Source organism: Theropithecus gelada, chromosome 1 (genome assembly GCF_003255815.1).
Source record: "Theropithecus gelada isolate Dixy chromosome 1, Tgel_1.0, whole genome shotgun sequence".
Classification (NCBI taxonomy): Eukaryota; Metazoa; Chordata; class Mammalia; order Primates; family Cercopithecidae; genus Theropithecus; species Theropithecus gelada.
The window spans coordinates 121,996,414-122,022,566 of NC_037668.1; the positions used below are offsets into that span (position 1 = coordinate 121,996,414).

Genomic DNA, 26,153 nt, shown 5'->3' on the forward strand with positions numbered 1-26,153 from the left:
CCAGGGACCAGGCTGAAGACAGACACATCTCACTCGTCCATTGTCCTTCTCTCACTTTCATGATGCACAGTTAACAAGCAAGAGATCTTTCCACCTCCTTTGCTAAGAAACGAAAGCCTCCACGCACATCAACTCACACCAACAGACCTCTGAAGGGTCACTGACCCCAGCTCTGCTCTGTGTACCATCCACATACACGGCAGACAAAACTGTCAAGCAAGGCTCCCCATCGTGCTGACCACAGAATTGGGTCAGAACTCGGAACCATCCTGCTGAGAGCTCGTGTACACCCAGTGGCAGCAGCAGTGGATGCAGAAAAGTTAGCAAGGGCAGCAGGAGGACGTGTGCTGATGGCCACACCTGGCTAAGACCCAGAGCCAGGCAAAGGCAGGCCAGGCCACAGAGGGACCTGACTGTGCTATGGACTCATGCTCCTCTGCTGAAATGACACCCTTCACCCCTGAACACAATCATTGTCACGCCCTACCAGGTACTCCATCCCCAACCCCAATACTCTCTGAAAAACACTTGTTCTCCTCCCATATTGCTTCCTCCTCCCTCTTCTCTGCAAAGATAGCCCTTCAAACTCCAGCCTGATCCCAGCCTCTTTCCCAAAGCCTCTTCTAGTCACCTTACCCACTCTCCCTCTCTCCCTCCTGAATCATAGTCAATAAATCTCCCAGTGCCCTCCATTCCACCTCAAGCTCCTTCAAATCTCCTCTCTTCTCTCTGCCTTAGCTTAGGCTCCCCCATGTCTTGTCTAATGATTGCTCCTTGCCTGCTCTTCCTGCCTTCTCTCTTGCCTCTTTCAATGTATTCTCTACACTGTGGGGTTCATTCCAAAAGACAAATACAATCATGTCATGATCTACATAGCCAACACTGTTTTTCTGTTTTGTTTTTTGAGACAGGGTCTTGCTCTGTTACAAGTGTGGTAGCATGAAAACAGCTCACTGTAACCTCAAACTCCCAGGCTCAGGCAATCCTCCCACCTCAGCCGTCAGATTAGCTAGGATTACAGGTGCACATCACCACACATGGCTAATTTTTAAATGTTGTGTAGAGTTGGGGTCTCACCATGTTGCCCAGGCTGGTCTTGAACTGCTTGCCTCACATGATCCTCCTGCCTCGGCCTCCCAAAGTGTTGGGATTACAGGCGTGAGCACTGCACCCAGCCTGCTAACACTTATTGTTGAATGCTTACTGCATGCTAGGTTCTGTTCTAAGTGCTTACATGCAAAATGTGTTGAAATCTCATAATAACCTCATGAAGTAGGCATTATTTCTGCCATTTCATAAAGGAGAAAACTGAGGCCAAGAGAGGTTAAGTAACCTGGCCAAGGTCATACAATTAGTGACAGAGCCAGAATGTGAACTCAAGCCTCCAGGCTTTAAATTCCTCACTCTCAAGCAATGCACTGTAATCATACTGCTTCTCAATTGTTCTCCAGTCTTCTTAGCTCATTTTTCTGGCTCCTGCCCACCTCTGTCTCCAGACTCATCCATTTTCACTTGCCCACATGCAACTTTGCTCCCCCTTCCACCCCAGTGGTGTGCCAGTGAATATTTAACATTGGCTTTCTGGAAAATAAAGTGCTGACTTGCAGCATTTGCCAACCTCCATGGTGTAAATGCTCCCATCATGGCCGATTTCAAGCTATGAATACGATGTCACTGAATGCAGAGATGGGAAGAGATGTGCACAATCAGTCTGTGAGCTGAGCTGGCAGGAGCTGACTCCAGCACACCACTAATGGGATCCAGCTCTGTCACCCTCCATGACTGCTCGTCAAGGATGGAGTACCTTGGACCTCACACACCCATCCACCTGATCACATGTAGATCCGGAAAGTGCTGTTGAAAGCCCACATTTGTTTCTTTGCCCACCACTGGAAGTCTTAAGGCAGAACTGAAGGCTGCTGTCATCTCCAGACAGGACCCTGTCTCCTACTTGCCACAGCAGATTTGACTCATCACAGCCCCTGCCCTCCTCCACCAAAACACCCCACCCTGCTGCCTGGGTCTGTGTGTCTGTGCTTCTCCATCCTCTCACACTTCCAGGGGGCCCATCTTTTCTCATTCCTTCCTATGAGGATGTTTCAGGAATATGGATGTCCCATAGGCCCCTCCCATTAAGCCATTCTTAGGCCTCCTTGATCCTCTTTCTCCACAGACTCAACCCTTCCTCCACGTCCCAATCTCTGACTGACACCGCCATTCATCGCATCAGCCAAGCCAGGAACATGGGCATGATCTGAGACCTCCCTCCCCTCTCCCACTTCAGCCTAGGCACCAAGCCCTATAGAGTCTACCCTTGTGATATCTGTGGCCTCCATCTCCTGTCTCTCACGGTCCCATCTCTGCTGCGGCTATCACCACTCTCTTCCTGAATTGCTGCCACAGTCTTACACCTGCATGCCTCTGCTCTGGCCCATCCCCAGATCACTACCAGGAGACCTGGCTCCCCATGATACCGAGCCTGCCCCTCCTGCTCCTCTCCTCAGTGCCCAGGGTGCCCAGAGTCCTTGCCTTTCACCTGGGCTTCCACACCTACCTGGGCTCTTCAGTGTGGGGGACCTGGTCAGAATGCTTCCTCTCTTCAATTTTAGTCTCCAGCTCTCCTTTGGTCTCTGTCTATGCCCTTGATTGAGCACTTCTGCCTCCTAAGTGGCAGTCTGGGTCCAGAGGTATCCTCTTGTCCAGTCTACCCCAGGCCACATCCACAGTCCTGGGGGAAGGTGTCTGCCCGACTGTAGCACATATGTGTGTTTGCATCTCCTGCTCAAGTGGGAACTCGCTCTTATGCCAGGCAGCCCCAAGGATTGAGCTCCACTGCTCAGAGGTCAGAGGATATTCCCAAGGTCAGGATGAGCTTCAGTGGACATCCTGGGGGCTACTCCTAGGGGAGGCGGCTAAAGGTGGGCACAGCTCATAGCCAGGACCCTGTATTTTCCTCTCAACTCCTAATTAAAGACCAAGGGGTTTACCCAAAGAAAATACTTGGTTTCCCTTTGTGTGTCTCCAGTGCTGTGTACAATAACCACTACTACTAGGTGTGGCTTGGGAGTAACATTTTCTTAATAAATATTTAATGTGGTGTTACCATAGAAACCACACTCAGCGTATAAGAATGGTCAGTTTTCACAGCCTCACAATCAAATGTTAATATTAATACTACCGACTGAGACTACAGCACATTTCCCTGGTCTTGGTTATTCTGAATCTTGTGGGACCTGGGGCCATCTCTAGGATCACCAGTCAGCATCTCTTTTCTTTAAATCACTCTACTGAGATATGATTGACAGGTAGAAAGCTGGACATAGTTAATGTATACAACCTGATGAATCTGTAGATATCACCTGTGAAACCATTGATACCATCCACTATGGCCATCCATCACCTCTCAAAGTTTCCTCCCACTCCCTTTATTATTATTATCATTATTTTTGTGTGTATTGTAAGAACACTTAACATAAGGTCTACCTTTTTAGCAATTTTTTTTTTTTTTTTTTGACAGAGTCTTGCTGTCACACAGGCTGGAGTGCCGTTGCGTGATCTTGGCTCACTGCAACCTCTGCCTCCCAGGTTCAAGCGATTCTCCTGCCTCAGCCTCCTGAGTAGCTGGGACTGTAGGCACCCGCCACCATGCCCAGCTAATTTTTGTATTTTTAGTAGAGACAGGGTTTCACCATATTGGCTGGGCTGGTCTCGAACTCCTGACCTTGTGATCCACCCACCTTGGCCTCCCTAAGTGCTGGGATTATAGGCATGAGCCACTGCTCCCAGCCTGCAAATTTTAAGTATACAATATAACATTCAAAGCTACAGGCACTATGCTGTATAGTAGATCTCCAGAACTTGTCTTGTGTAATGGAAACTTTGCACCCTTTGACCATCATCTCCCCTTTCCCCTTTTGCCAATCGCTGGCAACCACCATGCTACTCTGCTTCCATGAGTTTGACCAACATCTTTAAATGTGGTGCCAGGTCACAGAGATGTGTGGGATAGTCAGTTTACAGAACGAACCTGTGGAGAGAGTTTCCTCAGAGGAAATCACATTGGTGACCCCTCCTGACTCATCCAGAGCCACCTGAGCCAGTGCATTAAAAGCTCTTTGTAGAGAAGTGATGACTTGGGACAAATGCATTAGGTGACACTAAGTGTGCATGTGTTTGGGGCAGTCTTGGAGACGGTGCTGACCATGACCGAGCTACCGGGGTCCTTCCTCCAGCTTGAGAGGCAAGAGTGCCCAGGAAGTGGGCAGCCAGAGCTCTCTAAAGGTCCCTCTTCCCAGGTGAATTTTCTTTCTGACTGCAGGAATGCTGGGCTCTTGTTGCCTGGTTTGCTGACCACTATCCAGAGCCAGTACTGGCCACAGCACACATCCAGCCTGAGCCTGAACATGGCTGCCTGTCCACACTCCTGATGCCTTCCTCTTCCTTAGAGTCCACTTCAAGTTATTCAGATAACCAGAGTCTCCTCCATCTTCACTGTATCACAGCTGTAATCTTGTCAGGATAAACCGATTGTGCTGGATCTTTTAAAGTCTATCTGTTGGAGGTTTCCAGGGAATTTATTTAGTGCTTATCTGATTAACTGGGGCCAATTCACTAAGCTTCCAAGTAATGGAATCTGCTTTAAGCTTCAAGACATTGAAACAAAGAAACTAGACAAAGATGGCTGAGATAAAAATTCATAGTGCAACAAAGGCTACGTTGTAGACTGTCAGAAACAGAAAAAGTTTAGGATAGAATTTATATAGCTCTCAGGGTGGGGAACAGGGCAGTTAATTCAATCCTAAGCGGCAAATGTGTGACAGAGCGAAAAAAAAAAAAAAAAGAAGCCTCCTTTTCTATTTAAGTAGCCAGTATATCATTGTTTTTGAAGTAGTTGACTGATTTTTGAATCAAGATCCATCTTAAACACAAGAAGCCAAGAACAGTAGTTACCTAGGCAGGGTGGGAACTAGGCAGAAGGGAACAAGACTGGGAGAAAGCATTTTTGCTGTCTAAGAGTATTTATACTTTTTGGCTGGGTAGAATGGCTCATGCTTGTAATCCCAGCACTTTGGGAGGCCAAGGTAGGCAATCACTTGAGCACAGGAGTTCCAGACCAGTCTGGCCAACATGTTGAAATTCCATCTCTACAAAAAATACAAAGATTAGCCAGGTATGGTGTCATGTGCCTGTAGTCTCAGTTACTTGGGAGACTGAGGTGCGAGGATCACTTGAGCCTGGGAAGTTGAGGCTGCAGTGAGTCATGATCACACCACTGCACTCCAGCCTGTGTGAGAGTAAGACCTTGACCCCACCCCCCAAAAAAGTTTATACTTTTTGTGTTTCAAATCATACAAATGTATTACGCCTTTTGAAAATTAACCTATTTCCTGTTTAGAAAATAAAAGTGCAACTCACTGCCAGCAATTTTACATAAACACGCTCTTTGAGGCTGAAGGAAATCTGATTTTCAGTATGAAAATAAAATATAAAAACTATTCTTGGAGTTATTTCTAAGCAGAACTTGTCTCTAATCCTAATGTAACAGAAATATATGTGATGTTACATTATGATTAGAAGCAAGAGTATTCTCGGGGCAAACAGGAAATGGGTTAAATGAAAATAACAGTTTCATTTACTTTGCTATTTTGAAAAATAAATATAGCATCCAAGACAACATTTCAATTAGGCAGATCTTCTGAAACTAGATAGGGGTTACAAAAGCATATATTTTTAGTCGTGGAAAACATCATTTATCAAGGAGTTCTGAGCCTCTTGGTTTGTGCTCTGCCTTAGTCTAGGCCTTGAAAAAGATGAACATAACAAGGCTGGTACCTATCTTCAGGCTTTGCCGAGGTACACTTGGTGAAAATCAATGTGATGTGCTGGGACTACGTGGCAAGCAAGTGGCTATGTGCAGGTCTGTCGGATTAGAGTCAATGGCCAGAGCAGCAACGAATCACCCCATTTGCAGAGAGACGTTGTGCCGGAGAAGCCAAGTGCCAAGGAGGAAGGCTGGCAGAAGCTCTGCTCAAAAGACTGAGTGAGTGTGTGTGTGTGTGTGTGTGTGTGTGTACAACAGCCCAACAAAAAGCAGGTATATAAATAGGAAGCAACGAACAGTAGAATCCATGCCCAAGGTTGAGATAAGTGATGGGTTTGAGTTCAAATTGTGTGGTAGAAACCTACACCACCCATTTGGGCAAATCAGACAGGCACTAGCCGCGCAGCTGAGCTGGAAAAGTGTCTGTGGGAGGATGCCAGGAAAAACACTATCACCCACCCTTTGAAGGAGGGGGATGTGCTGAATCTTGGTAACCAGGAGAACTTAAAACTGGAGCCGGGAGTGTGATGTGACCACCCAGAGGGAGAATGCACAAACAAAATATGAAGGGAAAAAAAGTTTAATTAAAAAGACAGCAGCAATGAGAGATTTAATTTCAGCCATGCAGCCAGCCCAGGGCCCATGTGGGGAAGTAGAGATACTGCAGGAAGTGGGGCAGGAGAGGATGCTGGAGGCCTCTCATTTCATGGAGATAAGGTATCTGGCAGCCTGTAGAACAAACAAGGCGCTGCCTGGGAGAGATGCAGGTACCCCTCAAGCCATAAAATCCCTCTTCTGGTCCCCAGCAAGCACTGATTCCGCGGTAGGTAACCTGAGGGGACTGAATAGTCACAGATGAAAATAATCCCTTTAGTTCAAAGGTCATCTCTGCCACCCTGCTCAAGGACAGCAGGTTTCAAGACCTGAGATCTGAGTGTCGCCGCCTTTGTTCCCAAGGGCCTTTGAGCACTGGCTGGAAAAGGCCCTAGAGCATCTGGGGTTCTACAGGGTAAAGAGGGCAGGGTCTATAATTTCCCAACCCTGGGGAGGAGAGAGAAGGAGCAGCAGACATACAACTTCCCGAAAAGCACAGCTGGCAAGCACACCCACACCGTTAGGCTGCAACTCCCTGAACTAATTAAAAGGCAGAGCAGTGGGAATTTCTGTATTGCTGCATAAGCAGCTCTTGGGGAAAATATGCTCATGGTATTGCAAACACAGGGCTCCCTCTTCACTTCCAAGAGCCAAGTCGGACACAGGTGATTACAGTTTAGGACTAAATGTGTGGGTAGGAATGTGTGTGTGTGTGTGTGTGTGTGTGTGTGTGTGTGTGAAGGAGGGGGGTGGAGAAGAACTCAGCCAGAGAGAAATGCAATGTGATGGAAATACTTAAAGAGACTATGATCTTCTCTCTGATTCCCCTTGAGGACAGAACAACAGGCAAAGGACTCAAATTGCACCACCAGAGAACTTGTGTGGCCACTAGAAGAAAAAAAAATCCCTACAACTTATAAGGGAGTATTTTTGCATTGCAATCTCTAGGAGGTGTTTTCCTCTCTTTCTAAGTTTAAAGATTCATTGTTTGAGTTTAACCCCGCTTGGAGCCAGAAAGATGGGCCAAATCAACACCAAGAGTGTTTTTCTGCTCTGTGAATCTATGGAAAGGAAAATTTTTTCCAACTCTTTCCTCATAATAACACTCTATCAATGTGGAGAACTCCTCTGGTGCAGAACTTTCATATCTTGGATTGGGGATCCCAGAGGGAGTCCAGCTGACAGGATGCCCTTAGGAGACCCACTTGTGGGCCACCAGGAGAGTTATTTGATGAGGGTGTTGGGAATGAAGCTGAGCTGCAGGATGTGAGATAAAAACCCTGACATCAAGAAAGAGGACAAAAGCAGCGCATCCCCTCTGTCTTCCCTGGGGAAGGCCCAGTGGAGGCTGGACTTTATCCTGGGACAGTGATGGATTGCACTGTCTGGGCTTATGAGACAGAAAGGGGAAAGGCTTTTCAGCAAGATAGTCAGGGACAGAAGGTGGCTCAACTGTCACTTGGCCCAGACTCCACTGGAAATCAATCCCAAGTCCTTGGTCGAGAAGATTTAAAGTTGAAACAGCAAGAGAATACTTTGAGGCATCTAACGGAAAAGCTGTGACCCTGCTGGGGGAGTGCCCTGCCCTGTCCCCACCATAAGGACTACCAGAAAGGAGGTATAGCATCAGTAATGGCAGAGGCAATGACAGCTCACGTAGGCCACCAGGAGACAGTGCAGAGAATGCCTCTGCTCTGATCCCGATCCTGGCCTCAGAAAAACTTGAATGATTGCTAAAAATCTGTGTGGGCCCCCTGGGACTCTGCAGGTAGAAACTGGGCTATGCCTTCAGTGGGCTTGGGGTTCCAGTGACTCTATTAGGAGGGAGCTCAGAGGCAAACATATTTTGTTGCCAGTATGTTGCCCCTTTCTGACTATGTCCCTCAGGCAGGCATTGAGGGAGGAGTTTATATATATAGGATGGCACATAACCTGGGAGCATCCCCATGAACACACAGAGGGAGTGTGTAGAAAATACCTATATTAAAATATAAGGAAACGAATGCTTCAATAGGTTATCAACAATTTATCCAAATAGTAGTTGGTGGGAGAACTACTCATAGGCAACGAGTTATTGAGAAGGGAGCAAAGGCATGGGGCAATAGAGTACCTACCAGTTTTCTAGAGAATTAACTAGGTCCTACTAACAAATTATATTTCAGGACCACAGACAGCAGCACAGGAGCACCATTTTGGTGCATACTCCCACTCCGTTTATTTCATCTATGTCAGTGGTGTCATCTCTCACCCATTAAACCCAGTCCAGGCTCTCAGTGGAAGCTCTGAGGAACTTCTGAGGCTACACAGAAAATAGTCTGAAGACCACTGTACTATACTTTTCACAAGGGAATGATAAATCAATTATCTTTATTTCCAATCCAGTCCTTGTCCAGTACTAATAATACCAGCTAATGTTTATTAAGCATTTACTATACCCATGTACTGTGTTCTCATTTTATCCCTATAACAACCCTACAAGGTTAATTCCATTATCATATCCATTTTATAGATGGAGAAATGGAAAGATGAGGAAACTAAGATAAGCTGAAATAGGAGAAACAGCAAAATTAAGTGACTTTTTCTGAGGTCACACAGGCAATCTAATTCCAGAACCCATACCCACAGTCACCCTGTCAGAGTTGTGTTCTTGAACTTTATACATAGAATTCAGGCAAAATGGTAAGAGACACGACATAGGGCAACTTGGCACGTGAAGTCATCAGGGACCTGGAAAAGCATCTGCTTTAGTGCCTAGGAACTGAGAGTTCTGTTTCCTATTAAGATTCTACCTCTTATTGCTACCTGCAAAAACTACAACAAGTTATATAACGTTTCTATGTCCCTTTTTCCTTTCCCAGTGGAACAATGAAGTGAACCAGGCATCAAGGGCAGATTTGGAATAGGTAAATACCCAGAAGCTGCTAAGGAAAATAAGTCATAAGTTAGAATGTCTGTTTAGTTTTCTAAATTGTGTGGTGTTTTAGAGCTGTCAGGGACCTGCAGATCTTAGCATCCATATTTTGCAGGATCTTTAATATTTTATCTATATGAACACCTCACTCAACACAATAATCCTTCCAACCACATTCCTGAGATGGTGCTGAGGTCTTTTAGGGCCAGGTCACTCCTTGGGTCACCAGGAAGCCATCCCTTCTCCACAGTACACCCTTCCTCTACCAAATGTACCCAAATATAGCACATCATAGCATTTTCCAAAGCTGCTTCTAAGATTGCACCATATCCATCTCCCTCCCACCAGAGATACTATTTGCGCCCTCTGCTGCAGCCAGAGCAAATAATATCCCACTTCCTCCTGGCAGCCCTTGGCATGAAGGTGAGTTATTACGCCTCTCATAATGTCAATGGAAGGCTAGGCATTTCAAAGGGAACAAGTGAAATATGATTTGTTCTAGCCTCATCAGAGGTGAGGGTCATGGATCAGTGGAGTACAAGAGATAGTCTGGAGATGTCAGCAGGGGCCAAATCACAAGGGACATTGTATGAGATTCTATGCTGAGGGCAATGGAGAGCCACTGAAGGCTTTTAAGCAGGGGAGTGACACAATCAAATTTGGATTTTAAGAAAAATCACTGACTACAAGTTGGAGCGAGGATTGGAGGCAAATGTGAGACTGGGGGCAGGACATGCCATGGCCAGACCAGGGCACAGTAAAGCAGGCCTCTAACCTCCTAGCTTCTAGCAATGCTGCCAGTGATGGTGAGCTATACCAGCAGCCATAGCTCACTCTTGGTTCACATTCAGCTCTGGGCAACAGAGCCTTTCTACAAGAATAGCAATGTTAGCTCTTTCCCAGCATCTATCTCTGCAACTAACTGTTTTAAATATAATCTTGTTAGTTTCAGCTCTTCCTTTTGGGCTACTGAAATCTTTGTGCATCTTGATCCAACTTTTTTTTTTTTTTTGAGATGGAGTCTCACTCTGTCGCTCATGCTGGAGTGCAGCAGCGCTATCTTGGCTCACTGCCACCTTCGCCTGCCAGGTTCAAGCAATTCTCCTACCCTCAGCCTCCCGAGTAGCTGGGACTACAGGCATGCGCCACCATGCCCAGCTAGTTTTTGTGTTTTCAGTAGAGATGGGGTTTCACCATGTTGACCAGGATGGTCTTGATCTCTTGACCTCTTGATCCGCCCACCTCAGCCTCCCAAAGTGCTGGGACTACAGGTGTGAGCCACCATACATGGCCATCAACTTCTTCTTTTTTACTTATGGGGAAATACTGAAAGATTTGCTGAAGGGCCATGGATAGTCATTGGTGGTAGGGACAATACTGAACCCAGATTTTCTGACTCCTAAACCAGACACCCTGGTATTCTATCTCTCTAGGAAATTGATCTGTTTACAGGAACTAGAATCAAGATTGACTAGAAGATTGATAGGTTAGTAGGAAAAACAGGTTGTAGCTTACAGACCCCAAAGGCAGGGAGAGACGACCCTACATCCCTTTCTCATGTTTCCTCCTGTTGACTAAAAGATGCCTGAGTTCGAATCTACAATCCACAGGGATGGCATAACAAGTCTTCAGGCAGCTGAAAGTCACAGTTGTTCAAACTAATCATTGTGGCACTTGACAATATCAAAAGACTTGAGGGAATTTCACAGATGAAAAAAATATCTTACAAGCTAATGAATGCTTAACAAAAGCTTCTCTATGGAGCTGAACTAGTTCAGAACATAAATGCTGTTTAGGGAGACTGGACAGGAAATGGGACACCCTTGTGCAAGTGGGAAGGGGATGGGGGCAGACAGAAAGCTTCCCTGGATGATTTCCTAAGAATCACTGTCTGTCTCCTGGGACCTAATCCACTTGATTTCTGGTCAGGATTTATTTCCATAACCCCATGAAACCTGGTGACTGGCCCCTGCTCATGAAAGTCGTGGACCAGGCTCCAGTTGCACAATCAGCCAGTGCCCAGTGCCTATAAAGTCTAGGACTGGATTTCCACATGGTGCTGGGAATCAGCAGTGACCTGTGTCCAAAGCTCTGTCCCAGCCTGACCAGTACCTCTTAGGTTAGTCCATTCCCCCACCCCAGCCACCGCACCTCCATTAGCTCTTTTTTCTTTTGTTTTCTTGATATTAATGCTTATTATATATATATAAAACAGAACAGCCTTCTCCTTCTAGCCAGCTCATCCTACATCTCTTGTGTTGGCCTCATAGGACTTCCACTCAACTCCTTCTCTATTGCCCACTTGAATCCCCTCCTCAAGTCCCGCTAAAACGGTGATTTCTGAGTAGCCTTATTTGTAAGCCAAATGCTGTTACTGAAACATCAAAGTTGTCAGATGATCAAAAACTTTGTTGGTCCCTTTAAAGTAACCATATGCTTTTCTTCCAATAACTATCAATCGGCCACGTTTCACAAAGGAAGCTAACAGCAATCAGGAGTAACTCCAAAATACACTCTTCAGGGAGAGACTATGTAAGCCTGCATAGACTTTTCAAACAGGCACATGAGCATTATTTAAAAAAGGACAAGCGGCCGGGCACAGTGGTTCATGCCTGTAATTCCACCACTTTAGGAGGCCGAGGCGGGTGGATGAGGAGGTCAGGAGATTGAGATCATCCTGGCCAACATGGTGAAACCCTGCCTCTACTAAAAATACAAAAATTAGCTGGGCTAGAAAATACAAAAAGTAGTGTGGTGGCATGCATCTGAGTCCCAGCCACTCAGGAGTCTGAGGCAGGTGAATCACTTGAACCCAGGAGGCGGAGGTTGCAGTGAGCCGAGATTGCACCACTGCACTCCAGCCTGGTCAACAGAGCGAGACTCCGTTTCAAAAAAAAAAGAAAAGAAAAGAAAGAAAGACAAGCAAACCAAATTATGTACATTTTGACCCTAGCCCTGATACTTATTGTCCAAGCTGTAAAGGAGGCCCCACATAGCCTGTACTGAGACAGTTGACCATCACCCAAGCCCTGTCCCTATGGTCTAACAAACCTCTCCTTGGCAAAGCAACGGCCCAAAGTTATCTATCCCATTCAGAAGATTGGATGGCAAGAGCTTCATTAAGCAGTCAATGAGGGAATACTTTTTCAAAGAGCATTTTCTGTAGCTTTCTATCTGGTTTCTCACACATCTTCAATGACATCTGAAAAGCTTTGTTGAAGTGAAATGTATTTGTCTGTGGCCAGGTTACTCAAATTGCCTCTCTTCCTTGCCAGGGAATTCCAAAATCTGGCAAGAGATGTCTTGTATAAAGTCTCACACAGCAGGAAAGAAAAGCCATGCTGACACAGAGGACTTCCAGAGGATTAAACACAAACCACATTTTTAAACAAAATAGAGTAAGCTAAAAAGTAAGCTAAAATAAAAGCTTACTCTGGTTACCCACTTTCAGAGAAGCCGCTAAGCCATCAGAGGCACTGGTGCTACATATTAGCATTTTAGCTTCTTAACTTGGACACATCACCAGCTGAGCAATTGCTGCGTCCAGGTAAATTTAATTGAGTTTAACATCCCTCAGTCCTAGAATCTTTCAACGCCAGTGCCTGTGAACTTATCTAACGACCAGAGGCAGGTGAATCTCATGGTGCTGATGCTTTTCTCTCTCCTGGGCTTGGGCATCATACAAGAGGGGATTCAGGGGTGTATCAAGCACCCTCAGCCTGGGGGCAGCTGTGTGCTTTTGGCCACGGGTGCTCTTGGAGAGGCACAGAGGTGCTCTCCACAGAGAGGCAGCAGGAGCCAGGCATGCTCCTGACCACTCCAGCCTCTACCTGCCCAGTGCTTGCGTGTCTGGTGAATCACAGGGTGATGTGGACAGGTCCAGGAGTTTTGTTGTGTGCTTGCTTCTTATCATAGGGCGCTTCCTGTCCTGAACTGGAAGGATAAAGGAAGGGCTTTCTTAAGAGATGCATATTTTTTAAAAAATTCATTTTCTATATGTTTTCAAGAAGGTACATGGCGGCATTATCTCTAAGAGGAAATCACTGGAAAAAAAAGTGCCTGCCATTCAGGGACCAATTTGAAATAAATACAATTTTCCACATAATGGAATAAAACAGAGGAGGATGTATATTTGCGGCTATGAAAATGTCTCTAAGATACATTGCTGGGTGGAAAAAAGTAAAGTTGCAAACATACTTAGGCTTACAGTAAGGTCCAAATCATGCTTATTTTTGTATATGCTTAGAAAAAATGTCTGGAGCAATTCACAAGAAACTTGAAGCAGTGAAGACTCTAGGAAATAGAACCACTTAATTTTTCTGCACTTTTTGAATTTTCTTTTTGACTCTGTATGTACATAGGATTTTTATAATAAAAGCAGTTTTGAAAAATTCCTTTCTTGCCTAATGAAAAATATTCTTGTCAGCTAGCCAGGAGCTTCCAACAAACAAAAGATCTCCATCAGCAATCAAGCTGCAGTGAATAAGCTTGAAACGAGAAACTCAATTTCCTAGGAAAGTATCTAGAATAAAAGATCTCAGTGAGGCTGAGGGAGGGAGGTATCTCCAGCAGTATCAGGCAGGTTCTGATACTTCCCAAGCTGAGAAGCATTAACTAAACATACTGCATGTTAACTCTTTTTAACTTTATAGGCTAGAAAATGTCTGCATATGAAGCAGAGAAAATAATATAATGAACCCCCATGTCCCCACTACCAAGTGTCATTAATTAACTTGGCTAACTTTGTTTCATACCCAACCCACCCCCTACTGTCTTCCTACCCCCAAACATGCCATTTTATCTGAGGAAATGTATTACTGTAAGTTAAAGATTCTTCCCTTTCTAAACATTACCACAATATAATTGTTTTTTAAATTGTCAATAAGCCATTATTTTATTAAATATCTAGTAAGCAAATTTTCAAACAAAATCTATATATTGTATTTGGTTGTTATGTCTATTATGTCCATTTTATTATAATTTACAGAGCTCTCTCCTGGAATTTCCTTGCAATTTATTTCTTGAAGAAATCAGGTCATTAGTTCTGTAGAGTTTCCCACATTCTGGATCTTGCTGATTCTACTGCCTGTGGTATTTTTTAACATGCCTTTCTGTACTCTCTACTTCCTGTAAATTGGTAGGTAGATCTAGACTTACTCTGATTTATGTCCAATTCTTTGCCAATGGGTGGTACACTCTGTCAGAAGATATATAAAGTCTTATGTCTTCCTATTTGTGATCTAGGCTGCCCGTGATGATTATTACGGGTTGAACTGTGTTCCCCAAAAAGATACGTTGAACTTTTAACTACCCACCAATGCTGTGCCTGTGATCGTGACCTCATTTGGAAATAGAGTTCTTACAGATGGAATCAGGTTAAAATCAGGTCATACTGGATTAGGGTGGGCCTTGATTCAGTCCTTATAAGAGGACAATTTGAACACAGATAGACACAGGGAGAAGATAGCCATGTGACCATGGAGGCAGAGGAGGGAGTGATGCTTCTACAGGCAGAGGAATGCTGAGGATTGCTTGCTGGCAAACAAAAGGAAGAATTCTTTCCTAGAGGCTTCAGAGGAGCACAGCCCTGTCAGTATTTTGATTTCTGATTTCAGCCTCCAGAGCTGCGAGACAATAAATTTCTGTTGTTTTAAGCCACCCAGTTTGTGGTACATTGTTACGGCAGCCATAGGAAACTAATACAATTATTTTTACCTAGAATAATTATTTCTTTAAGAGCTTGCAAATATTTCTTCTGCTTTCTTCTTCCTCCTCTTCTTTTTCCTCCTCCTCTTCCTCCTCCTCCTCTTTCTCCTCCTTGTCCTCCACCTCCTCCTCCTCCTCCACCTCTTCCTCTTCTTCTTTCCCTCTTCTTTCCTTCTCCTCTTCCTCCTTCCTCCTCCTCCTCCACAGGCATGCACCACTGTGCCTGGCTAATTTAATTTTTTTTTTTTTTAATAGAGATGGGGGTCTCGCTATATTGCCCAGGCTGGTGGCAAACTCCTGGGCTCAAACAATCCTCCTGCCTTGGCCTCTCAGAGTGCTAGGATTACAGGCATGAGCTACCACACCGGGCCCAATATTTCTAAATTATTGGCTGGAATAATCCTATGGAAAGAAACATTCCCTCCTCTACCATTTGGTTACCCTGAGGTTCAATTTATATGGCAAATGTAGATTCCTTTTCTTTACTTTCCTGTTTTCACAGTAATGAGTTTGTTACCCTGTATCATCCAAACGTGAACAATGGTGTTTATTTATCTTTTTTGAACATCATTATAAACTTGTGAATTTCCAACAGACTTCATGTGGATTTCAGTCCTTTTTAGTTATTCTTATTCATATTTACATTGTCCCATTTGTGGCCAGTGAGAGCCTTGACAAGTTGACTTCTGAGTCCTGTTGACACGACCCCAGGGATCTCTGATAGTGATTCCCTCACTATCTGGTATATCATGTTTCAGTCTCATGTGCAATTCCTCCTCTGGACTATCCATTTCTGAAAGAAATCCTGGTTCCATTTGGTGGGAAACATAATTTAGAGACTACAAACTGGTACTAGGGGCATGGACTGCATTTGACTAGTCTTGTTTCTTAATCAGAGATAGAAAACAGTTTTAAGATAAGAAAATGTATCATTAGTTAACACTAATATATTTTATTCAAATTTAAAATTATAGAATTTTTACTAATTATTAAAATTTTATATTTGCATCTCTTTTATAGTGAAGAATCTTGGTTTCTATCAACATTAGCCTAATTATTTATTTGCTCTATCCTATAATATATATAGTGAATAGTGTCAGAATAATAATACCAATATTATTACCAGCAATCTGATTACTAAAATCATGGAATCTTTTTTTTTTTTTTTTTTTTGGCCAACCAAACCAGCAGCAGCAGTGAAATTGAGTTATTTTTGCCTTAGGATAATCTGGTTCTAACGCTTGTTGCAGCCCTGGTTTTAGCCACTACTCACACCTCCTACTGGGTTCCCAGCCACCTGCCAGTTCTGGCTCCTCCAACACGACCCACTTCTCTAGGATCAGGGATTTTCCCTGCTGTCCACTTTTCTCCAACCCTTCTTTGCTCAGCTGAATCCTACTCATTGTGCAGTTTAATACTCAGGTATCGTTTCTTGAGGGAAGCCTTTCTGAAGGTAGCACCTCCCCTGTTGTGGTTCTCATTAAACCATTATACAATCACCATGTTTAATTATCAATTCCCTCACAACATATAGGCTCTTGGAGAAAGGAGGGTGTCTGTCTTTGTTATTGAAAGCCTCAGGCTTTGGTATGGGGTCACGGTAGGAGCTCAATTTTCTGATACTGATCTCAGGTTCTGATATCTTGGCCAACATCAGAAAAAGCAGTTAAGGAGGATGGGAGGAGGCAAGGTGGGAGGAGGAGTGGTGAAGGCAAACAGCTGAGTTTCTAACAGAGTTTATTGTCTAAAACTTTGAGGGAGAAATGCAGGTGCTGAGTTTTAGGCAATTCACTTTTGTATAGGAAGCATGGTGAAGAGAGGCCACCTAATGGTTAACAAAATCATTAGAGTAGCAACAACTTCTAATTGAAAGATGCCATTCCTGAGGTCCAGTGACTTGGCCCTGGCCAAGTCATTCATCAATTCCTTTGCTCACAGCTGTTTATTGAGCTGTGCTCTACGCCAGGCACTATTTTCAGCAGTGGAGAATAGGGTAGAGAACAAAAGGAAACTCCTAACCTCATGCGGCTTACATTCTAGTGAGAATGACAGGTACCAACTAATAAACAAATATAGGATGAGTCGGTGGACATAAGTAAAATGAAGAAAAATAAAGCATGGCAAGAGGATAGTGAGTGATGAGTAGGGCTATTTGGGTACTGGGATCAGAGAAGGCCCCTCTTTGAGGGAAACTTGTTTGAAGAAGAAAGTGAGCCATGCAGATACCCAGGGGAAGGGTGTTCCAGGGTAGCATTAGTCATGTTGACAGAATGTCATTAGAAACTGGAGCCTTTTCCTTCAGCGCTTTTAAGTAATTGCTTAGTGCGTAAGTTGTTCAGGAAATGAGAACAAACTTACCAATGCACGTACTCCTGGATAGCAGACATTCTGCTAAAAGATTTTACAGCAAGGGAATGGCATGTGGCAGCTGCAATACCCACCTCCAGCCCAGCAGGGCCTCTCATGCCCACCTCCTTCCTCCTCCCCCAGTCCCAGGATGGGAACAACCTGACCCCAGTGCTTCATTTACAATTTGGGACCAGCTAATCCTAGGTGACTCCGGTTCCTGTTGCCTTTGGCCTCTACCCAAAAGGTAAACCCCTCAGGACACGTCTTTTCATTCTCAACCCCACATTGTTTCCAACCTCCTTCCCACTGACCTCATCTCCCACTGCTCCTGGAATTCCCTCCCACCCTCAGGGTCTGCTTAAGCTAGATAACACCCAAACCTCAGCCTGTTCTCTTCTGTTCCCTTAGAGGACTCCTCTGTGGCCTTCCTTTGCCACCTTTTTCATGGAAGGCTGCTCATTTTCCCACATCCTGTGGGGACTCAGAGGCGATCAGCATTGTCCTAGCTCGCCCAATATTTGCTCATCTCTCCTTTGTACAAATGATCTTTGATTCTTATGCCATCTACCTCTTCCTTTTGCTTTTCCTACCAAGTCCTGGTTATCCCAAAGTAGGGACTGAGGAATTGACTCATAATGTTCTTTCCACTCCAACTCTTACCATCACTTGATATGTCTGCACTGGGCTGATGATTCTCTTAAAACTCTTCTCTCACATTTCCTTGGCTTCTTCAAACAAAATGACATTCATCTGCTCTCTACTCTGGCCACCCAAAGCAATCAAGTGGCCCAAAGCACAAGCACAGAGAATGGAAAAGAAAATGGAGATGGTAAACAGGAAGCAAAGAGGAAAGGAAAAAAAAACAAAACAAAACAAGATGGAGGAGCAGGATTTTCTTTGCAGAAAGGGCTAGAAGCTCAAAACTCCATTTTGGGGGTGGGTTTGACATGCATTGTGGATGGTTTCATTTGGTTTAAAATCTTTTTTGATCTGGACAGAAATTAGGGTATTCTGGTTAATAATACATTTTGTTAAAAGTGACCATAAAATACATTACTAAATTTACGAAGAATAAAATGCATCCAAACCTCACTGATACCATTTAACCATTATTTGCTAAATAACATCCCTTGCATTTACAAGTACTTTCACACATTTTATTTCATTTTAATCTCAAAACAGCCTTGTCTTGATTCCCCTTATGATTCTGCAATGATTTGGCTCATTGTTCAGAAATCTAGACCTCAATGCCCTGGGTCAAGTGGAGTTGGCTTGACCAAAAGGGACTCTGGAACCCCAGGGGAGGGCCAGTAGGAAAAGGGTAGCCAGCATGTATAGAGCTATGGAGTGGAGGAGATTGCCCAGTTCTCCAAGGTCCAGCTGACTAAAGCACCTGCCCCTAGTCCACTAGGCCTATGCCAGGAGTCAGCAAACTTTCTTGGAGAGGCAGAAAATAAGACAATACAAAAGAAACAACCATGGCTATGTTCCAGTAAAACTCTGTGGACACTGAAGTTTGAATTTCATGTCATTTTCACACATGAAATAATACTCTTCTTTTGATTTTTTTTCAACCATTTACAAATATAAAAATCACTTTTAGCTCATGGGCCACATGGCCAATAAGCTGGATTCGATACACAGGCCATAATTTGCTGACCCTCAGTGTGCGCCAGAACAGCCACAAAGGAACTGGGCAGCTGGTCCTCTGTTCATTAGTGCATTAATATTAACATCAATTAATATTGATAATGCCCATCATTTTGAACACTTACTCTGTTAAATACTATGCAAATGCTTTACATATTTATCATCATTTAATCTTCGTACAATTGAGCAAGTTATTACACAAGCCCCACTTTACAGATGACGAAAACAGGGTTCTGGGAGGATAACCTGCCTGAGGTCACACAACTAGTAAGGTTGGGAGATCCTCGCCTATCTACAAAGCCCATGTTCTCAGCCATTATAATGCCTCCCATGCTGGCTCTGCATCATAGGCATACATTTTGGGTTCTCAAATCCTCCTCTGTCTACTTTCCTATCTCTTCCTGCTGTTTGGCTTTTTAGATTCTTACTTTCACCTTCTCCCTGTTCCCCACTTTAAGATTTATCTTCTCCCAAGCTCGACAACTGTTCAGGTTAGGAACCTGGAATCGTATCTCTTCAACTTTATCTTGGTCCTTGGGTTTGGGTCATCATGACTTCAACTAGGATAAGGTGTCTTTCTTGGGGCAAACAGGAGCTGCTGGAACCAAAAGGTGGGTTTTGCCCAAAGCCCTTACTGAGTGTGAAAGCCAGGGAAACCCAGATGAATGTGAAGTCTAAAGGATGGGAGAAGGATCCAGAAGAGAGGATATTTCAGAAGTCAGGATGTGGACAGAACAGGAATGGAGGGAAAAGGAAGCAAAATCAACTCTGAATGATTTCCCTGGATGGAGCAGACCACACCAAGGCTGTCCTTTAATCATGGTCAGCTCTGAGGGGCCCTGGGTAGGTAGGCCTGGCTAGAAGGTATGTGGTTAAAGCAGATAGGCTCATCTTGGGGTGTCCCTCCTGTGAGCAGCAATGTTCCTGGGGACCACCTGGCATCTTCAGCTTTGCCCCATTTTTTATTTTAGCCCTAGAGGAGAATGCTCCACATGAGTGCAAATGAAACCATCCAAGTACTGTAGAAAACTGGGGCTCAATCCTGGCATGGCTAATCTCTAAGGGACATCTTCAGCAGTGCTGATACTAAGTGGGGCACTATGGTTCCAGATAAGTCAGTTCATTTTGAGGCCAGCCCCGAGACAGTAGAGTCCAGTCCCGGGTAGAGAGGGCTAGAGAGGTTGTAGAAAGAGCCCAACAGAGAAAATGGAGTACATTAGGAAATACAATCTGAGTGTTCATAAGGACTGAGCAAACACAGTGGAGGATAAGGAAGGCCAGGCACCTCTGGGGTCAGCAAGAGGAACTCCAGGTCTTGCCAGCTGGAAAAGATAAAACCCCAAAATGCTGCCAGGCTTGGGAAGCAATGATAACCTCAGGGCAGGACATTCTTTCTTAAATAATAACCCTAAATCACAAGCCTTGAAGGATAGTATAAGATTGATGGATTTAACTACATGAAGCTTAAGAACATCTGTTCATCAAAAGAACCAGGAAGAAGTGAGAAAATAAGCTACAGACTGGGAGGAGATATTTTCAACACATACAACCAACAAAGAATTAGTATCCAGAATATATAAATAATGCCTACAAATCAATCCTATAAAAATGTACTCTATAAAAACGGACAAAGCATACAAACGTGCATTTCAGAAGGAAAAAAACATGAATTGGCAAAATCTAAGAAGACTGACATTATCAGAGGATGTGGAGCCTCCCTTTGGTAGAAGTATAGACTTGCTCAACCACTTGGGTAAACAATTTAGTATTATAAAGTTGAAACTGTGAATACCTATCATTGAGAGAGAATTCTACTCCTCCATATATACCCTAAACTAGGATTTTTCAACCTCAGCACTATTGACATGTTGGACCAGCTAATGGTTATAGGGGGCTTTCCTGTAGGATATTTAGCAGCATCCATAGTCTCTACCTGTTAGATGTCAGTTTCAATGCTTCCTACCCCAGTCATTAAAATAAAAAATGTGCAGGACATTTGCTAAATGCCTCTGACATTGCTAAAAATCACCCTGGTTGATAATTCTTGCCCTAGGCTCATGTGCAAAGTTCTATGAGAATGTTCAGAGCAGCTGTACAAAATAGTAAAAGGCATAAATATATAGAAAAAAAGGGTTGGAAACATAGAAAAAGCACAAACATTCAACAAAATAACAGACAACTAAATTGTAGCAAATAATTGCAATGAAATATTACACAATTCTAAAAATGAACTCCAGAAATATAAGTGACTCATAAATGTTGAGGGAACAAAGTTGTAGAAAAACATTCAGTATGGATGTTTCTATAAAGTGTAAACCATGCAAAATTAAATAGCATATTGCCTAGGAGTACATACATATGTGTTGTGGTGGATTGCACTTCCCCAAAATGGCTACAACAACATTTCTGGTCCCATCTCTCTTCCAGAACCTTACCACCCTCCTATCAAGGAGAGTGTAGTCAGTATCTCCTCCCCTTGAACCCAGGTGGGACCAAATTTGGGACTGCTTCAATTAATAGACACTATGTGATTTCTGAGGCTAGGTCACAAAAGGCAAGTTTTGCTCTCTTGCCTGGTTTTCTATCTTGGGATGTTTACCCTTAGAACTCATCCACCATTTTGTGAGGAAGTCCAGGCCACATGGAGATGCCAATGTGGAGACAAACCAAGGCCCCAGGGCCTCAACCCGGCATTAACAGCCAGCCAGCAGTGAGTCATCTTAGAAGTGGATCCAACAGCCCTCAGTTGAGCAGCATGGCTGATGCTATATGAATTGGTGATGAGTTTTCCCTACAGAATCCTGCCCAAATAATGGATCTGTAAAGAAAGAAATAAAAAATAACACTGACACCACTAAATTTGGGGGCATTTTGTTATGCAATAGGTATCCAGAATAGATAGTAAAATATCTAATGAACAGTAAGGGAATAAACATAAAATTTAGGATTATGGTTATTGATGAGGGGAGGACAGGGAATGTGATGGAGCAGGATCAAGTGGGGGAACTGCCTGCCCCAGAATGTCCTACTTTGGTGGCAGAGCCTACTCAGAAGGTTAAAAGGAGTAAAACCACAGACCTTTCCTACTCCTAAGCACCAGCAGTGCTGAGGGTGAGCAGTTCTCCCAGCATGAAAGAGCCAAAGAAAAACCCAAGAGCCAAAGGGGAAGAAAGTGTCCTGATTAGGCAGAGTTGCCTAGTCAGGTCAGGCACAGACTATCCTTTCTGTGCAGGCTGGAGCTTCTCTAATGGGCTTGATGAAGACCGCGCAGCCAATGCTCTCCTTAGGCAATGCTCTTGCTTGTTTAATCAACACTTAGAGTTACCTGTTGACATTTTGGAAACAAAATCAAGAGCCTTTGACAGGACAAAGCGAGCATTGTGACATTAGGAATATTGAGAATTGGTTCTCAACAGTGGATGAACACTGGGCACTTATCTTCCAGAGAGGAGGTCTTTGTGTGCACACTTGGCTCTAGGCAAGATTGTGGTGTTAGAAAACTTTGACGTTGGTGCTCCCTGTATGAGCTTCCCTTACTCCTGTTGAGAATTCCAAGTTATAAGGATCTAGTGTTGGTCAGGCAGTGAACATAGCAAATTCAAGGGATTAAGGATAGTTCTGCTCCATCTTGGGGATTCCCAAAAGGGCCAGCTTAGAAGGGAAGGGCTAGAACTGGGCAGCTGGGCCATTCTGGGAGTTGGGGCATATCATTCATTGCAGTCAGTAGAGAGCTGAAGGTGCCCTTCAAACAAGAAACAGCAACCTGATGGTCTCCCCAAAAGAGAGAGAGGATTAAAAAAGAAACCCCAAAATGCAGCTTTCTATAGCAAGTACTTTGGAAATGCCAAATGAAGGGTAGGCTATTATAATTTTCCGTAGTAGAATCTGGGCCTATTTTTTCTAAGGTGGAAAACCTCAAAGTCAAATGCTTGTGAGACATAAAATGTAATGAGTTAAGTGGTAACAGGGAGTGGTGGGGACTGTGGCAAACAGAGAAGATAGGCTTTTACCTAGGGAGCCATCACTACTCAGCTGCAGCTCACTGCTGTTAGGAGGAAAGCTTGGCCTAGATTTATTCAATCTTATGATTGTGAAGAGAAGCCAGAAATTCAGATACTTATGTAAGAATTCACAATTTTTAAAATACTGTGCTAGCTATACCAAACATGTCTGTGAACCATATTTGGATGTATACAAAAAGATCTAGCTACATCACAGGATTGTGAAGAGGATAAAATGAGATGGAATAGAACCAACAATAATTAACTAGTGAATATGCATCATTAATGCTTTTAAGAAAAACCCACAGACATAATACAAAACAGGTCAGGGTCTGGTGACAGGTTGTACTTTCCAAAGATGGCTGCAATAGCATCTCCCATCTGCATACTATTTTTATAAGGTAACCATGACACTTCTTCTATCAAATGGTGGAGGTTACTTTTCCTCCCCCGAATCTGAGTGGGACTTTATGAATTCCTGAAACAATAGTATAGTGGAAATCATACGATGTGACTTCCAAAGCTAGTAAGTCATAAAAGTGCCATGCATTTCTGCCTTGCTCCCTGGGAATGCTCACACCTGTAACCCAGCCTCAATACTAGGAGGGAGCCCAAGGCCCCTGTGGAGTGGAGAGGCCCATGCTGAGAGGAACCAAAGCACCCAGCTCACACACTTAGCTGGGTTCTTAGCCAACAGCTAGCTCTAACTGGCCAGCAATGTGAGTAAACGATCTCGAAAGTGGGTCCTCCAGCTCCCATTTAAGTAGCCGTAGCTGAAACCATGGAGAGCAGAGACAAAGCCATTCCTGCTCAGTCTTGCCTAAATTACAGATTTATAATCAAAATAAATGAATGTCATTGTTTTAAGTCACTAAGCTTTGGAGTGACTTTTTACACAGAAATGTTGAATTTGTAGCCAGAGGCACTACTGGAAGGGCAAAGAAAGGCCCAAGATCAATTCAGAACCCCCAAAAGCACAGATACCAAAATGTTTAAGTTAGAAGGAAAAGGTGTTTTCTTTCCAGGTTTCCAAGGCTGAGAGAGAACTCACTGAGACAAACAGCAGGGGGAAATGGACGATCTGAAGCTTAATTTGAACCTGACATCAGGCTGAGGAAGGAGTAGTAACCCTTCCATAGCTGAATGTAGCATTGCTCCAAACTGTTTTTAAGTGTGAAGACTGAGCATTTCAGTTGATCATCTGGGCCAGTGTTCCTCCAGCTGTGATTTTTCACACTGTCCCCTGCAGCCAACTGTCTTAGAATGGGGCCTTGGAAGCTGCATTTTTTCAGTCACTTTCCAGATGATTCTTTTGCACCTAAGAAACACTGATTGTTTTTAAGTTTAGAGATCTATACTTCACACATCTTCCATGTAACCCTTTAAGACATTTTTCCTGCAGTTTATTTCTTAAAGAAATGCTCATAATTTAACAATTAAGCTGTCCGCGTCTTGTCAGGGGAGGAAGCAGGGTTTCATTTCTCAGCTGACAGAGGCCCTGTGTCCCCAATGACTGGATATAGTGGGCTTGGCATTAAGCTTGAAGGAATGGAGGAAAAGGGGCATCTGAGACAGATGGTGGGTAAAAAGAGGAATAATCATTTAGTTCTGCTCTGATCTTTGTTAATTTCTTTTATTCTGCTGGTTTTGGGTTTGGTTTGTTCTTGTTTCTCTAGTTCCTTAAAGTGTGACATTAGATTGTCTATTTGTGCCCTTTCAAACTTTTTGATGTAGGGATTTAATGCTATGAACTTTCCTCTTAGCACCACTTTTGCTGTATCCCAAAGGTTTTGATAAGTTGTGTCACTAATATCATTCAGCTCAAAGAATTTTTAAATTTCCATCTTGATTTCATTGTTAACTCAAAGATCATTCAAAGGCAGATTATTTAATTTCCATGTATCTGCATTGTTTTGAGAGTTCCTTTTGGAGTTTATTTCCAGTTTTATTACACTGTGGTCTGAGAAGATACTTGATATGATTTCAATTTTCTTAAATTTATTAAGACTTGTTTTGTGGCCTATCATATGGTCTATCTTGGAGAATGTTCCACGTGCTGATGAGAAGAATACATATTCTTCAGTTGTTCAGTAGAATGTTCTGTAAATATCTGTTAAGTCCATTTGTTCTAGGGTATAGTTTAAATCCATTGTTTCTTTGTTGATGTTCTGTCTTAATGACCTGTCTAGTGCTGTCAGTGGAGTATTGAAGTCCCTCACTATTATTGTGTTGCCATCTATCTCATTTCTTAGGTCTAGTAGTAATTGTTTTATAAATTTGGGAGCTCCAGTGTTAGGTGCTTGTATATTTAGGAATGTAATGTCTTCCTGTTGGACTAATCCTTTTATCATTATATAATGTCCTTCTTTGTCTTTTTTTACTGTTGTTGCTTTAAAGTCTGTTTTGTCTGATATAAGAATAGCTACTCCTGCTTGCTTGCTTTTGGTTTCCATTTGTGTGGAATGTCTTTTTCCACCTCTTTAAGTTTATGTGAGTCCTTACGTATTAGGTGAGTCTCTTGAAGTCAGTAGATCCTTGGTTAGTGAATTTTTATCCATTCTGCCATTCTGCATCTTTTAAGTGGAGCTTTTAGAACTTTTCCATTCAACATTAGTATTGAGATGTGAGGTACTGTTCTATTCATCATGTTAGTTAGTGCCTAAATACCCTGTTATTTTTCATTATGTTATTGTTTTATAGGCCCTATGAGATTTATGCTTTAAGGAGCTTCTATTTCAGTGTATTGTGAGGTTTTGTTCCAAGACTTAGAACTCCTGTTAGCATTTCTTATAGTAGTGGTTTGGTAGTGGCAAATTCTCTCAGCATTTGTTTGTCTGAAAAAAGACTATCTTTCCTTCAGGTATGAAGCTTAGTTTTGCTGGATATAAAATTCTTGGCTGACAATTATTTTGTTTAAGGAGGCTAAAGATTAGACCCCAATCCCACTGGCTTGTAAGGTTTCTGCTGAGAAATCTGCTGTTAATCTGAGTTGACTGTGGGGACCGGAGCCTCTTCTGGCTGGCAGAGATAGACCATTGCCACTCCCTGTTCAAATATTCCTATAACTTCATTTTTTGGGGCACTGTTTGGGCATCCTTAATCCACACCAAGTCACTGCTCA

At 43.4% G+C, this 26,153-nt stretch overlaps 1 protein-coding gene across 1 annotated transcript in view; it reads right to left on the minus strand.

Annotated features, from left to right (window-relative positions):
- BCAR3 (BCAR3, NSP family adaptor protein) overlaps positions 1 to 26,153 on the minus strand; it is a 280,076-nt gene that overhangs the window by 201,557 nt on the left and 52,366 nt on the right. The gene's annotated exons all lie outside the window — the stretch shown is intronic.